Consider the following 17,687-nt stretch of genomic DNA (forward strand, 5'->3'; position numbering starts at 1 on the left):
CCTCAGGGGCTTGCTAGGGTTGTTTCACTGAGAATTCCAGATGGAGAAGGACTGCTTTCTGGCTCATACATGGAAGGCTGCCAAAGACAGAGAGGTTGTAGTTTAAATTAATCTTCAAATGGGGGTGGGGAGGACCTCGACAGTCCCCTGAAGGATTTGAAAAACATATTTACGCCACCTGCTTTGCCAACAGCGACAGCAAAACAAATCATTGCTCTGTACAGACAGCATGATGGAAGCATATTTAACTGAAGGGAAGTTAAAAACAACAATTGCTCAGATTACCTCAGAACAAGGCATTTCAAGAAGGTACTCCATTTTTTTCTATCCCTTAATTTGTTCAGAGGTAATATTCTCCACCCCTCTCCCACTGCAATCTAAATGATGCTCTGAGCCCAGAAAGGGGTCTCTCCTAATACCCTTTCCCTTGTCTTTCCCAATAAGTGAAAATCTAGGTTTACAATTCCATGCAAATATCATCGACATACTGTAATTGTCAAAGGGGTGAAGACTTGAAGCTGGCTTCAGTAATGTGTTTGGCTCTTAATCCAAGGTTAACAGAGGCAGTACTGAGTTCATGGAGAAATTATTGAGAAGAGTCATCATGACACATCCTTCTTCTCTATCCTTGTTTTATTCATTCAGTTTTTTGGTGTGAGATGGTAAGGAATATGTCAGGATTGCAGGAAAATGTTTCATGCATTTTATATCTTTTTCCTACTTATATCCATTTAAGTATATATTTAACTCTTATGTTGTATTTCATATTGCAAATGTGTCAACTTAGTCTTTAAAATCCTCAGAAAGCCAATCCAAGTGACAGTTCTGTGAATTTCAACAGTCCTGTAGACATCTGTGATATTACTACACTTGTAAACACAATATCACACACAATTCGGTGGAAATGAAAACCTACATTCCGTTATGCAAATTCTTTTTTTGTTTAAATTTTGTCTTAAAACTATGCCAGTACATATTTATGATAGAACTATTTAGTTTTCATAATGGAAAAGCCCTTAGTAACCTTATAGTTTTTTTTTCAAGGTAAGAGATTTAGCTCTCTTACATTGCCCAAAGTCACTTGGCTGGTTAGTGGCAGATCAACATAGTTCAGCTTTCCTGATGTCTAGTCAAGTGTTTTGACTACACTAGCCTTGATTTGGAACACACTTAATATTTCTCAGGTGTCCCAGTTATACAATTCCAAGGAGTTCCTGAGTGGCTTTTTTGTGTATTGGCTTTCTGAAGCTTTTTTTGTGACCTGTGTATAAAACCTCTGGGAAGGAAGGGTGCAAAATAGAGATAGGGTGGAAAGCTAAAGAACATAGAACTTGAACTAGGTCCCTCTCTTTGTGCTCTGTCCTGGATAACAAATGTTAGGGGCCAGTCTGGATACCTAGTAAGGGACTATGCTATAGACATTTTCTGGCTGTTATGGGAGTACAGAAGAGGGTCATGACAGTAAAAGCTAGCCAAGATATATTTGGAAAAAAAGATGACATTATATCTGAGTTTCAAAAGACTGTTAATAGTTACGTGACCAAGTGATGAGTTTCTTAGAAGATGCAGCTTGTGAAAAGGGAAGAAAATCTATGTGTATCTGCAGTGGCGTGATATTCATAAGGATCTGCAGAGGAACTCTATGTGTGATGCAGAATTTGGTAAATGTGAATGGATACTAAGGGTGTTCCTCTTCCTCTGTATGAGCAGTGGCCAAAGATATTCCCATTCCTTCCCATCTGGGGCCTCATACATTTTCTAATACTCCTCAGTTGATGCTTTCCTAGGAGTAAAAAATACTCAACTGTTTAGAATATTTAACAGTCACTTTACAGCAGATACTCCTTCCATCTGAGCCTTTCCTCTGGAGGTTAGTTATTTATAGGTTGGTTATTTCATTTGCTATAAGTGTGAATATACAAGTATCCTCAAGGAGTGGATAGTCTGCATGTTCTTCATACAATAAAATAGAGTTTCTATTAATGAAGATTTAAATAAATATTAGGGGCATCCAGTTTAATATGGTGGATTTGTCACACACATGATCTTCCATTCCCTCATGAAATACCAATAAATTTACAACAAAGGAACTTATAAAGATACTGAAGCCATAAAAGACAAAGATGATAGAACATAATAATGCAATGTTTAGGAAAGTGGGAACCAGATTTCCACACGGTGTAATGTGTAATTTTTATGTGTCAACTTGGCTGGGCCTCAGGATGCCCAGAATCTGATCAAGTATTATTTCTGGGTGTGTCTGTGAGGGTATTTGTATAAGCTAGTAGCATGTGAGGTGGTAAACTGAGTAAAGCAGACAGCCCTCCTCAGTATGGGTGCACATCACCCAGTCTGTTGAGGACCTGAATGGACAAAAAGGTGGAGGAAGGGAGAAGTTCCTCTTTCTGTGTGGCTGCTGGAATGGAAACATTGGTTTTGTGCCATTGGATTGGGATTTACACCATCTGTGCTCCCGGTTCTCAGGCCTTTGAACTCATGCTAGAACTACACCACTGGTACTGCTGAATTTCCAGCTTGCAGAGGTAGATCATGGGACTTCTCAGCCCCCAAAATTATGTGAGCCTTGTAATAAATCTCATAATAAATCTGTCTCTCTCTGTCTCTGTCTGTCTCTCTCTCCCTGTAACAAATGACTTTATAAACCTAAGAAAGATGATTTCTACCTAGCAATGAGCCAAGCTAATTTTTAAAAATGATATTATACTGTGGAACCCTCAAAAGGGATACCAAGTGCCTTTTGAAGTAGGAGAAAATGTAAAGCCAAAATTAAAAGATTGTTGAAAGTTCAATATTTAAACTAGGACTCTTCATCCATTGTGAGCCAGTCCTCAGCTGTCAATACCGTTTACGTACTTATGAACTGCATATAGGGAATGTTTATGTAACCTAAAGGACAATGACAATATAACTGTATGTGGATGAGGGATAGGAAGTGTGCCTGGGTGTGGGGGAGGGGGTACTGAGGGGGAGGTGGCAGTGTTTGAAGGACATTTAGATCCTCATTTTTATGGAAGGATGTCACAGAGAATGCCTAAAAGTCAAAAATGTTAAAATGGCAGTAGAAGTATTTATTTAGATACATATATACATATATCTATCTATCTACATACACATCAATAGAATAAATTTTAAAGGATAAAAGTTGTTGTCTCTGTGGAGTGGTAAATTAAAGGGGGAATTAGCAGACTGTTGATTTTTGCCACAAGTCATATAGTCTTATTTGAGCCTTTAAACTATATACAACTATTACTTGGAAGTAAAAATGAAATCAAAAGAAATAATATTATGTTTCCCAAATTTTGATATTCTCCTAGAAGAGTGCCTGAAGTGCCAATTCCAGGTTGCATTTTAATTGTAATTTTGTATCCCTAAGAATCAAATGAGCTGAAGTTACATTTTTGCCCTTATTTTGAACCTTCTTGATTTTCCACCTACAAAATAAATACAATTGTGTGCAGTCTTATATTCCTTGCATGAATGTTCTGAGAATACTTGACATAACACAGGATAAAAATATAATCTATTTAGATCAATGGTAGGTAATTTACATTTTATATGTCATTTGATCAATGTTGAGAAGAGAAGTAAATGAGACCATTGGAGGTTAATGACTTGCATGAGAAGTTTCTATTGGCAAATAATCATAATGATAGGAGAGTCCTTTAGTACTGTCGTATGCTGAACAGGGTTATCCAGTTGTAGTATTTTTTATTCTCTTGTTCACACCAAAAAAAATAAGGGCTCTACTTTAATTCAGACTGCTTTCACAAAAAATTGAGCAGTATCTTTATAGAAATATCCTGGAACATTTCATAAATATATCATACTGCATGATAGTTCCATAAATTTAATTTGGAAGTGTCAGCATGAAAAATCTTTGATTCATAAGGAATTTTAAAAAACATATCTGTGGTGTATATTTTTGTTTTGTTTTGGTATGGCATTGTTATATAGGCCTGCCAGCATGTAGTCTAGATGACTGCAGTCAGCGGAGCCAACTAACCAAGGATCAGCCTTGATCTTCGTGCATCCATGCTACAGAACACTTTCCTTATCATCAGCTCCAGAAAAAATGCTATTTATCAAGCCTCCTCAGGCAAAGCGTGAATTCCCTAGGGTAAGGTGAATTCCAGAGTCAACTTTAGCAGGACAGGGGAACTCTAGTTGAAATAAATACTAAGGAAAAATTCAAACGAAGAAATAAATCCCAAAGGGCTGATGTACAAAAATGGGGGAATATAAGGAATCTAAGGGTTCTTTTGTATACCTCAGGTCTTTTCATTTTTTCACTCATTGTGGAAGGAAATTCAAGTATCTCTAAGCCCTCTATTCTCTCCTAAATATAAAAGTTATTGGTAAGAATGTTTATTTTACTCAAGCACACAATTTCTTCTTGAGAAAAATTAGGTTACTATAAATCTTCAGTATTTCTATCAGGTGACTCAATCAGGATTTTTTAAAATAATAAATATTAAGTAAACTACTTTTTCTTAAAAGTAAAGGTTATCTTAGATCAAGTTCTTAATCTCTTTCTGTAAAGGATCAGATAGTAAATATTTTCAGTTTGCAGACCATACAGTCCCTTTGACACTGCCACTGTAGCATGAAAGCAGCCAGAGGTGATACCGAAATGAATGGGCATGGCTATGTTCCAGTAAACCTTTATCTACAAAATAGGCAGCCAATAGAATTTTGACTCATGGGCAGGAATTTGCCAACACCTTGGATTAGATAATATTATAGCTAAGTAATCAGGGGTGACAGTCTTGCCATAAATATCGTATCTACCACTTCCCCAAAGTTCCCCAAGAAGTGTGTCCATGTGGTACTAGTCATATGAGAAATTAAATACTAGTTTAGGAGGGTAGAAGCCAGGCAGCTTCCAACACAGAGCTAAGGATCTCATGGTTGAATCACATGAATAAGGATGTGGGCCAAAATGGGGATTTCTTTTCTATCAACATCAAAAGAGAACCTGACTCTTTGGATATTATTGATCTCCTTCTGGTCACATGCCACAAAAAGTAGAAACATTGGTAACCATGCAGAGGTAAAGAATGTGAGTGTGGCTCCTGAAGGCAGCTGAGCACCCACTAAACCACCATGCTGAATGTCATAGGAATGGGTAGGACAAAGCAGCTCCAACTACAGAACTGGCCACAGTTTCGTTTACTGATGTAGGTAGATACCCAGAGAAAGCATAAAAGAAAAGATCATCCATAAGTCCATATGAATTTGCTTTTTAGAGAATGGTAATCTTAATTAGTAGTGAATGTAGAATAATAGATCATTAGTTGCCAGACATTCAGATTATTAGTTCTCCTTCCCTGTATGTGGAGCCAAGGAGTAGAATAAAAAGGACTGAAACTCTTCCCCGGGGGGGTGGGGAGGAGAGAGAGAGGGAGAGGAAGAGGGAAGGAGAGATTAAATGAGATAAAACAAATAATCTTTCAAAGCAGTTCCTAACACTTGATGCCTCAATAAACACTGCTTTGACTTCTTTCTGAGATCTAGCTTTGACCCTTCTACAAATTGGCTCCATTTATGGCAAATTTATAAACATTCCTAGGCCCTAGTTTTGTTATCTGAAAGATGTGATAATATTGAATCAACCTTACTCAAAGCCGGTTCCTGACCTCAGCTCTGTCAAAAAAAGCTGCGTGTGATCTCCTCCTGCCTTAGGGAAATACACCTTTCATTGCTCCAGCTACCACAGTATCATGTACCTCTCCTTTATTATCACACAGTTACCACCATGCTGTTTCATATTCACTTATATAGTTATTTGATTAACCTCTCTCTCCTCACTAAACCATATGTCTATTAGGGGAGACACCTTATTCATTCCCTAGCACAGATTCTGGAACTCTTTTCCAGTAGTAATTCCAAGAAACATACATCCAGATGCAAAACTATGATTCTGTGGTTCTCAAGAATCTTACAATATTATTCATTTGTGTTCATTCATGCTAATACTCTTTCATCATGGGGCCACTCACATTTTATGACCATGCATTGTACTGGGTCCCGGTGAGACAGGCATGGTTTGGCAGAAAGAGTCAGTCCCTCATGAAGCATGGAGTCAAGAGTAGGAAAATGTATGTGTCAACACACAAATACTTACTCAAGTATAGTTTTTTTAAAAAGGTGTCAAAAGACAAGTGTAGAGTGTTGTGAGCATATAAAGTTAACAGATTTGACCCAGTTTGGGAACGATTTGAGTAGGCGTTAAAGAGGAAGTGACATTTAAGCTTTTACTTGAAAGATGAATTTATAAGTGAAAAGACAATAAATAGGTTATACACATACACCCACACACACACAGAGTCCACAAGGCAGCACATGATAAATACACATACAATAGTATGATAACTGTAGTTTAAAAAAGAAAAGAACAGAATGTCCAGAAGTGGTCTAAGCTTAGATTTGAGCCATGATTTCTTTCAGATCAAGACAAAGGGTTAGGATCTGAATGTTACCCTAGTTATAAATTTAAGGGCAATCCAGATTAGCACACATGTGCTCTCTCTTTCTCTCTCTCTCTCTCTCTGAATACATACAACATGTGCACACACACACACACGCACACACATTTACCACAACTTAGCATGGAAAGCCTAAAGTACTATACCTAACAAAAATAAAATTTCTCAGATAATTTAAAATTTTACTGATATAAAATACCATAGTCATATTTAGATGTAGCTTAATTTTTTTTTCAGTTCTCTGTTTTACAACCTTTATCGTATGAGAACTGATCGTCCACTTTGTCTTCTCTCTGAATTTTAATAAGGATAATTTAAGACACAAGTATTCTTTTTCTCCTTTTTTTTTTGCAAGGATAATTAAAGTAAATGGGGCATAATAAAGAAAGAATATTAGATTCCAACCAAGAGTTCTTAAAATGAAAAAAAGAACTAAGTACTTTGAACTAATAGAAAGCCAGTCTCAATTGAAAACTATTCTAAATATATATGTATTTTACTTACTTTAATTACATTCGGTAATTAAAATTGGATGTCAGGACTATATGTTGGAAATTAAGGAACAGATAAGAATGATTTATAAATAGACACATTGATAAGATAAAATTATTTTGAAATACTGGAGAGTACTTAAAAACAGTTATCCAAATAGACTATTTGGATCTAATAGTCTATCTACATTTTTTTTACTCTCAATGCTTTACATAGGGAAAATTGTCTTCATAATGAGTAAAAATATCAGTGTCAACTCAGACATTTATTTAATCATCAGAAATGATAAAGTAATGAGTAAAACTACTTTTTGTATTTTTATGTTTATGCTGTAAATCCTTGGTATTCCTCTAGGCATATTACCATCTCTAATACATTTAAAAATAAACATGATCAATTTTAATGCATGCACAACTTTCACCAAATCTAGTAACAAAAATTCAAAGTGTTTAGCAGTTTTCTTGTTTTATTTAACTCTGCTCCAAACATGGAGATTATTTGATTGCAGAACAGTCAGATTTTTTTTTCTTCTTTTAAACTAGTGGATGAATTATTGAATGGAAAATACATTTTTACACTTATTTTAAGGGAGCCCTTTGTAGGTTTTAAAAACAAACCTTGGGGAGAGGAGGAGACCCTTGGATGCTGAGCTGTCAATCCAGAGATAATAATAACACATGTTTTTGGAATACTGCTGGCTCAGAGATGTTATAATGTGTCAGAAGCAAACAGCCGCACTCATTCTGGTACTTGTATCGCTTCTGGTGTGTTATGATTAGAGATGTGTGTGGTTTTAAAACTACAACGATTGAATTGCCTAACATACCACGTATTGGAATGCTTGGACCAAATGGAAGCTTAATCAGCATTTTTCTTCCTTCTAGATGTAAATGGCATGATGCAGTGTCCTGTAAATGATGCTGTTTATCATATACTGTCAGAAGATGCTGCCGAAAGATGCATTTCCATTTCTTTCCATACTTGAGTTTGATTTGTAAAATCAGATTTAAGCAGTGAATGAAATTGAATCTAAATTTCAAGGACAGACAACCTAATGATATTTATCATAACTGGATCCCAGTCTAGAAATGGTTATTCTAAGTCCAGCTTCTAGGATTTGGAAGAACAATGCTTCTTTATTTTTACCTTTAAAATAACTAGTCCAGATATAATTAATTTTATGGTAATTATAGGCATTAGCATTGGAAACCTAATCTCAGCCAAAACATTTGTGTGCACACTGCACTTTGTATACTGGGCTGCTAGAGATCTCTTTTTTCTTACACATTTGCTGTACCACACACAGTTTTAAAAGGTGATAGAGATTGATTTATAAGTATTTTTGTAATTATTACAGTTATTATGTGAATTGTTCACTGGCTAGGAAAAAAATACGGCAATGTATGTGTACAAATCTGTTTGATAGATCATCATGTGCTAGAAAAGGTTAGGAAACCTTGATATACCTTATCCATGTTCTCAGCTATAAGATTATGCCCAGTCTGAAGTCAATGTGAACTACTGAGGCATGCCAAAAGTCTGGGATCCTTTAAGACTTTATTATGACTATTGGTTTTACTAAGTATATTTCAAGATTCCAAATTTTATAAATTAGGGCAGTGCCATTCTTAGTTACAGGCATCAGTAGTAACACACTTTAGAGTTCTACAAATCACAAGCACTAATATACAAAGACATTTTTTCCTGTGATGCCCAAATGGAAAATTTTTGAATGTTTGCTAACAAATTCCAATTATGTTAGAGTCACTCAAACCAAACTGGTGTTCAGAGGCAAAAGGATGAAGGATTGTGAGTTTGTAAGAGTTCACTTGCAAGTGAAGGGAAAGGAGCAAATTTAAGCTTCTGCCCTGGGAAACCCATGAAAGGGTGGATGCTTTTGTAAAAAGTTGGCTTCCCAAAGACACCCAAGTGTTTCCCAGGTCTGTGCTACTTCCTCTTGTTTGAGGCAGTTTAGAGACGCACTTAAAATTGCCTTGGAAATTCTGAGTTGGAGAAGTGAAGCAGGTGGAGGGGACTTAGGTCACCCTGACTCGTTGGGAAGCTTGACCAAGCTCGCCAACATCTAGAATGGGGCTGGGTACAGTCACTATCCAAGAATTCTGGGCCCAGCATCACTTTATACAGTGCCCTACCCAGGGCTGCTCTGTAAAATCCCTAGCCTTGGGGAAAAGCAGATGATCTGGATTGGAGTGGAATTCATGCCGAATGGGCTGGGAGCCCTTGGTAGGAATGCCAGCTGAGTCATGAGTATATCTGGATTTACACATTAAATATTTGGAATGTGCATCCTGATTTGTACTTTGGTCCCAGACCTCAGAATATTAGTTGTGGGTCTTAAACAGGGAACTTTCTTGGCATCATATTAAGACAGCTTTGGATGACCTAAAAAACATCCCTGGCTCCACATATTGTTATTGACATGAGCAAACATCTCGTTGACTCAGTTTCTTCATATATACATACATATCTAGAGCCTCCAAGCCCTAACATAATATGAGAAATTTTACTTTATTCTGAGTTCTAACTCATGAAACAATGATAGGATACGTTAGCCATTTATAGAAATCTACATTGCTGGACTCTGCATTGTAGACGTTTTAGAGCTTTGAGGAACATCAGTACTTTAAGTTCAATACCACTTGCTTGGAAAAAATAGCAGTGCAACCAATTTTAAAAGTACAGTTTGCTAATAAAAACTTCAACATGATATGTATTTAAAATTGGGAAAATATAGAAATATTGCTTTTTTTGTCAGTACTTTCTTTTGTAAAATCTAATTTTCTATATTTTTAAAAATTTATTTTGGGGAGGTAATTAGGTTTATTTATTTATTTAATTATTTGTTTGTTTTTTTATAATGGAGATACTGAGAAAGAACCCAGGACCTTGTGCATGCTAATTATGCACTCTACCACTGAGCAATACTCTCCCCTCAATTTTTGAAAATTTTAGAAATCAAGGACTATGTTAACATACATTGCCGTGATTTGTATGTATAAGCCAATATCAACATGGTTTACATCATGCACTTGAAAATACTGTATAGAAGTCTCGAAAATGGGTTAAAACATGGTGAAGAAAATGTTTAATGTACAGTTTATTCCACAAGCATGTATTAAGTGCCTTTAGTAATGCCTGGCAATGTAACAGGGACTAAAAACTTGAGATTTATTTTTAGGAGAGTCTTTTTGTATGAAAGACATATGTATAATTAGATAATTCTGCCACAAAATGACAAATGATACAATATTGAAAGGAGAAAAGGGCTTTGGGAATTTACCGGAAAGGAGTTACTAACTCTGCTTGGAGGGATCCAAAAAGATACTCCATTTGTTGTCAATGTAGCTAGATGTCAGAGATAAATAGCAGTTTGTAAGGCTGGGAAGAGAGGAAGAATATTGGAGGAGGTCTATAGACCTGTAGTTCTATAACTATAGCTACAATGACAGCTTGTCAGGGAACTGAGTTAATTTCACTTCTCTGGGCACAGAGCTAGGTGAGGATGAGAGAAGTGTGGTGGGCAGAGGCCAAACATGACGGGAATGAAGGTAGGTCAAGATCTGAAAGAATCTCTATGGCAGATCAAGTTGTAGGTTAAGTTTTTATCCATAAGACCTTAGGATTTGGAAAAACTCTTCCTATAAGGAGAATATGAATGAGTATGAATATAATGTCATACTTATATGGGAAAAATATTCTTGACAGAGTATTGACTAGGATGAGGACAAAAAGAACAGTGAGAAGGTTTATGATGATGTATAGGGAAGAGGTTCTGAAGGCCCTAGTTTAAGCAGTGGCAGTTGGTTTTGGGGAAAAATGTAATATTTCACTTATTTACTCGAAATAATTTATTGAGAGTGAGTCTAGCATGAGCCATTTACTGTTTTGAGAATTTTGAATATAATGCACAAATATAATATTTACTGGTAGAAATATTTGAAGGTAGAAATTTTGAAGGTAGAAATTTCAAGTCCTGGTAATAAAAAGTTTGTGTATGTCAGGGGAAGGGGAGGGAATTAGAAAAGCAAACTAGAAATAATCTATAATTTTTCTTTGGAACACAGAATTTTTAACAATGCACAAATGATAGAAAAATGGGTGTTTCGAGGAAGAAGAAACGGTTGATTTGGGCATGTATTTAATGTGTCAGCGTGACACTGGCATGCAATGCTAAATGCTAGTCTTTAGTCCAAGAAAATGAGTGGAGATAATTTAGACTTGGGAGTTAATAGTTTAGAGACCATGGAGTGAATTATGGGGATGGAGGGAAATCACTTTGGGAAAAGTATAGAAGGAGAAGAAAACCTGTGGGCTATATAAGCAGACCCCCAAGAGAGTACCATCTTTGAAGGGGGGTGTGTGCTGGAGAGGGAGAGGGAAAAAAAAGGTCAAAATGGTAAGAAATAGCCAAAAAAGAATGTTATGATAGAAGTCCAGGAGAGAATTTGAAAAGTATGAAGCATTAACTAGGGACTAATGTTAGAATGAGGAATATTACAATAAGGAAAAAAAGTGAGGTTACTCTTCTGGGAAATTATGAAATCCTTGGTTACTCTAGCAAAAACATATTTAGAATAAAGCAAAGAGTGGAAGAACTCAATTTATTTGAGAGTCAGTGAGCATTTAGGCAATTGGAAGAGAAAGAAAGAAGTACATAAGACGGCAGATTAAGAATCAAGGGAGTGTTTTGTTTGTTTTGTTTCGTTTTTGGTTTTGATTTTAACAGGAGAATCCGGCTTGTTTTTAGGGAAGCCAAAGGAGATTGCAGTTATCAAAAAGAGAGGGTAAAATTAACTGGGCAAGATCTCAGAGGGAAGGCTGGAGAAAATAAAGCCCAATGAAAAGGTTATCAGGAGTAGAAAGAAGGAAAATCACCTTTTATTTGACAAAAGGAAGCATTAGGCATAGATCATTTTAGTGCCATTTTCATCTAAAATTCATAGAAACGTTACTGAGAGAAAAACAAATTGCTTTCTTTTAAAATGCTCGTAGGCTGCTGACATGCTGTTCTAGCTACGTAATTAAATCACGCTCATAACAATGGACACAGGCTATGGCTATGCTGAGACCTTATATATGCTCTCCCAAATCCAGAGATAATTTTTAACATTAATACATACAGAGTAGAACTCCATATAAGCAGAGATTTCATTAGCTTCTAATGAGAGTTTATGTCCACACCTCCCACATACTACTTTAAAGTATGTGATAATATCAATACTAATGGGAGAGTGGGAGAAATATACAATATGTCGATGCTGCCTCGTATCATTCAGTGTAGTAACAACAGAGTTAGAACCCTGACACTCGTGTATTTAGTGAAAGTCTTTTGGTTTCAAGAAAATGTGGAAAATTTTTGCCTCTCTCAAATATTAATTGCACTTTTCCAAGTGATTACATTGAAAAGTGGTTAGACATGGCAATAAGAACACAAATCTTAGCATCTGATAGCCACAAAACTAAACTCCCACAAATTTCAGAATTTTGGTATTAATATAGTGTGCGTGAACAGTAGCCATGTTAGTAATGGCTTCTGTATAGATCTGTTGTCCCTATATTTACTTATTTTGCTTTTATTCCTTTCTTATTCATCTTATTTTTTGCATGCATTTTGTTGCCTAAGCTCATTTTTGAAACCAGTCAAATGTATAAATGAATAAAATAACATATCAATACTAGAGTTTTACATTCACTTTATGAATGCAAACACTTCATTTATTCATTCTAATAAACAAACAAAAAAAGATTTGGATCTTTCCAACACTATAAATAATGCTGCTGAGAACATTATATATATCTATATATCATGTGTGCATAAACACACTTTTGGTATATGTACTTTCAACATTACTAGAAATGTCTATACTGCTTTCCAAAGTAACTTTATCACCTATGGGGTATGAGTATCCCTAATATTCCACGTCCTTACCCTATACTTGATATTGTATTCCTTCTTAATTTGTACTAAGTTGGTTGTGTAGCAGTATCTCATTAGAGTTTTACTTTTCATTCCTGCAATGAAATATTTCTGGCCCCCTCATCACCATCAATGGTTATGGAGGGCAAGGTTATGGTCAGGAAGGTCACTTCGATACTGCAAATGGGGCACTTAACCCTCCATAGAATATGACATTTATATCTCACTAGAGAACATACTGGGTATTGATATACTACAAGGCCAAACTCTGCAAACCTCTATCAGTGAATTCCACCACCTGGTTAGAGTAATCAAACCAGTGCTGAGGGGAAATACCAACTGGGAACCAGTAAGTCTACAAGCCCCTAGAAGAGTGATTAATGGTCAAATAATATAAATTGCCAGAGAGACATAAAGAAATAGGAAGAACTATTCAAGAACTGTACCAACTGGGTATTGTACCCCCTTTTCACCCCCAGTCCCACCGTCCATAGTGCTTCAGCATCCCAGTATAGCCAGTACAAAAGCCAGATGGCTCTTGGCAGATGGTTGTAGGCAACCGATCATTGAACGTGATAGCACCCTCCATTGCTGCAACTGTGCCCAATATTGCCACCATCTTAGATACCTTGGCCATGGTCCCAGGAGTACACCATGCTATACTGGACTTAGCAAATGCTTCTGTATACCCCTGACTGCTGGATCGCAAAGTCAATTTGCCTTCATGTGGGAGGGGTAACAATGGATCTTTCAAGTGCCTCCCCAAGGCTACCTACACAGCACCATATGTCATGGAATGCTAGCCCGAGACCTGGCCCTGTCTGCCTTCCCCAAGTCAGTAAAATGGGCCCATTATATTGATGATATAATGTTTACAGGTGAAGACTTGCCTCTGCTGCAGGACACTGCAGATTTTGCTGGAACATCTGTGAAGAGAAGATGGATACTGAACTGCTGAAAGTTGAAGGACCAGGCACTGCTCTAAAGTTTTTGGGAGTCATGTAGGTGAGTGACACAAGCATTGTTCCAGAGGCTGTAATTGACAATGCACAGGCCTATCCAAACCCTAAGAATGTGAAATAAGTTCAAGCCTTTGAGGGATTTGGGGGTTTTGGAGGACTTTTATTCCCCACGTGGCACAAAACATCCATCCATATAGAAAGGACACACAGGGGATCAGAGCAATCAGCTGCCTTTGAGAAAGCAAAAATACTAGTGAAACAGATGAAAGCTCTGGGTGTCTCCCAAGCAGGGCTACCACTTGAGTTAAATGTGTCCATGACCCTGGAAGGTATGGATTGGGCACTTTGGCAGAGATAACAAAAGGAGAGAGAACCCCTAGGATTTTGGTCCTAACTCTGCAAGGGGGAAGAATGCTGGCATATTCCCATAGAGCAACGGCTCCTTGCAGTGACACAGCACCCCTCCAGGTAGAGCCTCTCATGAAGGAACAGCACATCGTGGTAAGAACTTCACTTCGTATCAAGGGGTGGATGGAGAATATGTTTCATTAAGCCACCTCAGCCATGGCTCAAATTCCTACTTGGACTAGGTAGCATGCCTACTTGCAGCACCTGTCTGCAGTTTCCACTGTCTCTAGAAACGCAGGTTCTACCAGGCCCTGTAGAGTACGCAGATTCTTCAGATACCCCCACCCCTATTCCTATGGCAGCCTCTGTGGCCTGTAGAGAGGGAATGGGGGAAATTCCCACCCATTCCTGCTATACAGAGGGGTCTAGTCAGGGCAACCCACCACATGGTCTGCAGTCACTATTCAGCCCAACATTGACACCTTCTGGATGAAAACAGAAATGAATTGTAGCAGCCATTGGGCTGAACTCAGAGCAGTTTAGCTGGTGATCACCCATGAGCCTTGGCCATTAAGATAGATGGCTGCTCTAAATGGGTTAACCTTATGGCTGAGACAATGGTAAGCCAAGGTGTGGATGATCACCTGAGGTGTGAGTGAGCCCTTGTGTGGTCAGGATATTTGGAAAGACATTTGGGTTTGCCTGCTAGAGCTTGAGGCCTCACTCTCTTCCACCTCCCAGCTCATAAGGCACTGACACTTCCTGGCAATCAGGAAGTTAATGTCCTAGCCTTGGTATAAGCCTAGCAACCAACCCTTCAGTAGATACTGCAGACTGGGTGCCTAGGAAGTGGCCACCATAACACCTGGGTGAGATGGTGTATTGCCAAGGGTGCCCTATTGCCCTTGAAATACAGTTCCTTCATTAATGCAGTAATAGCATGTTCTCTTGTTCTAAACAATGCCCAAGGCAAATTCCAAAGGAGTTTTGGGGCCATCCACCAGAGTTCCACACCAGTGAGAGATTAGCAAATCGATTATATTGGTCCCCTCGTTTTGAGTGAAGGTTTTAAACATGCCTTGGCTTGTGTGAACACTGCCTCTGGCCTAACCCAAATTTTCCCCATGACAATGCAGATCAGGCTGCCACCATTAGGGGATTAGAGAAGCTGAGTACCGTGTACAGACCCTCACTGAACAGACAGTGATTGGAGATCATATTTCAAAGGTCATAATACACAGGACTGGGCGAAAGAACATGACATTGAATGGAAGTTCCATTTCCTCTGTAACTGTAAGCAGCAGGGTTGATAGAAAGGAATGGACTATTAAAACAGCAGATTAAATTACTAACAGGTAAAACTACCTTGGCCAGGTGGACTAAAGTACCATCCCAGGCTTTAATGTATTTGAATGATGAACCGATACAACCAGTTGCCCCATATGCCAGGCCAGGACCCTTACACCCAACACCATAAAGGTATGGAAGTCTTGAGAGATGGCCATTGCCCCAGCTCTCACCATGGATGTGAGAACATTCAGCTCCCTCACAGCGGGGAAGGGTTATCTACTGGAACTTGAAATGAAAGCTCCCACCAGGATGGATGAGTTATATTTATACCCTTAGATGAGGGGGGACTGCTCAATCTCTACTTAAATCTCATTGTCCTGCTGCAAACTGGACCTCTTGAAATGCATTATACCTGGAATGGAACATACACCATTGAAAGAGGAGAGCAGGTTAGGGTCCTGGTCTGGCATATCCCACCCCCAGTCCATCTCCATGCCTGGCAGTGCGGTTTCCCTCCACCAGCATGGATGATATGCACAACCAGGTCATATTCCTCAAGCTGCCACCACATTAACATCTAAGAGTTGGACCACACATGTAATTCGTATAGAAGGGGAAGACCTACCCTACTAAATATCTATCTTTTCAGCCTTAGACTTCCTCTGCTCCTGTGGTGTCTGATCATGGCATGGGTACCTGATGATAATAACCTTTCTACAGTGGACTTACTCATAGTAACTCTGTAAAAGGAATCAATCCAGCTGTTGGGTATGTGGGCAGCTGCCCGTCTAGCTCATCAGGATTGCCATGGTAGGTATCCACTCTAGGAAGGGGATTAGAAGCACTAAAGTAGTAAATTATGGAAGAATAAGCTAGGACTAGTACTCTTAATTCATCTGATGTTACCAATACTGATCCAGAAGGCTGGCCTGTGTCACATGCTATCAGTAATGCTAGGCATGGGTATCCTTTTTCTGTCAATCAAACTATACAGGCAGCCCATCAAACTGCTGACCAAAAGGTCCTGAAAATACTACCATCGGAGCCATGGGCGGCTACACTCAGATTTGGGCTAGATTCATGTGTCTTACCCTGGGTTATGGACATTAGAACACTGGGCACCCTATGTTGGGAACACAAAAATTACTCTAAACTGAACCAATGCAATTGTACCAGGGATCTGAGATGGACATCACCAGAACTGTGTAGTCCTTCTCTCACATTAAAGGATAGTGACTGGTTTGCCACTGACTGGTTGCAGTGCCCACGTATTTAGGTGGTAGCCCCAAATGGGACCCATTGGTTGTGTGGCACAAATCTTTGGGCTGCTGCACCCTGGGTTTTCCCTGGGCACCAGGAGAACTTGCCCCATAGTAACAAAAGTTGCTAACTGCCATCTCCTCAAGGCCAGCTGGGCATTTCTTTTTTCTGGTGGAGTGATGATTTGGCCACATCTTTGTATCTCCATTGGCCTAAAAGACATTAATAGCACTCATACAAGCCCTCCTAATTCACCTAGCAAGCCATACATGATAGCTGGCAAAGCCTGTTCTTACTGAACACTGAAATGTCTCTAATGAGAAACTTTGTCCTCCAAAATAGGATGGACTTGGACATTATTACTGTCTCCCAAGGGGGCACGTGTGCCATTATCCAAACAGAATGTTGTGTGTTCATACTTGATAAGTCTACTGCTGTATTATCTGTATTAAATCACCTAAGAACACAAGTGAAAGGCCTGAGAGAACTGAGCCCTAGCCTCAGGGACTTAATAAATCAGTGGTTCAGATCATGGGGTGGAAAAAATTATTACTTATTTGGGAATTATTATCTTAATCTGGACTTTCTGTGCCTATATTGTTGCTGTGATAGCTACCCACAGGGCAACCAGATAGCTGCCAAATGAGCCACCTTCATGCTAATAAAGCCTGCTGACTGCTCAGGGCACATTATGGAAGGGGGGCATGTAAGCTTTAAGAGCTGGTCACCAGGTGTGGGGTGTTGGAGGAGGTCATCAAGAAACATGACCAACAGGTGGTTGACCTTCTGGCTGGACCTAGGCAATCAGAGGCTCCTTACCCCCTCCCCTGTTCTTGGAATGTACATTCCATATACTATTACTGCACTAGGAACTACCTGAAGGACACAACC

The 17,687-nt window shown here is 38.6% G+C and overlaps 1 long non-coding RNA gene across 1 annotated transcript in view; it reads left to right on the plus strand.

Moving 5' to 3' along the window:
* The window catches only part of LOC105094197 (uncharacterized), a 1,056,246-nt gene that overhangs the window by 443,265 nt on the left and 595,294 nt on the right, over positions 1-17,687 (plus strand). The window contains exons 17-18 of the long non-coding RNA XR_004137286.2: positions 13,815-13,941; positions 16,186-16,346. This is a non-coding gene — a long non-coding RNA (uncharacterized LOC105094197). The remainder of the gene's footprint in view (positions 1-13,814; positions 13,942-16,185; positions 16,347-17,687) is intronic.

This window comes from Camelus dromedarius, chromosome 5, assembly GCF_036321535.1.
Source record: "Camelus dromedarius isolate mCamDro1 chromosome 5, mCamDro1.pat, whole genome shotgun sequence".
In the NCBI taxonomy this organism is placed as follows: domain Eukaryota; kingdom Metazoa; phylum Chordata; class Mammalia; order Artiodactyla; family Camelidae; genus Camelus; species Camelus dromedarius.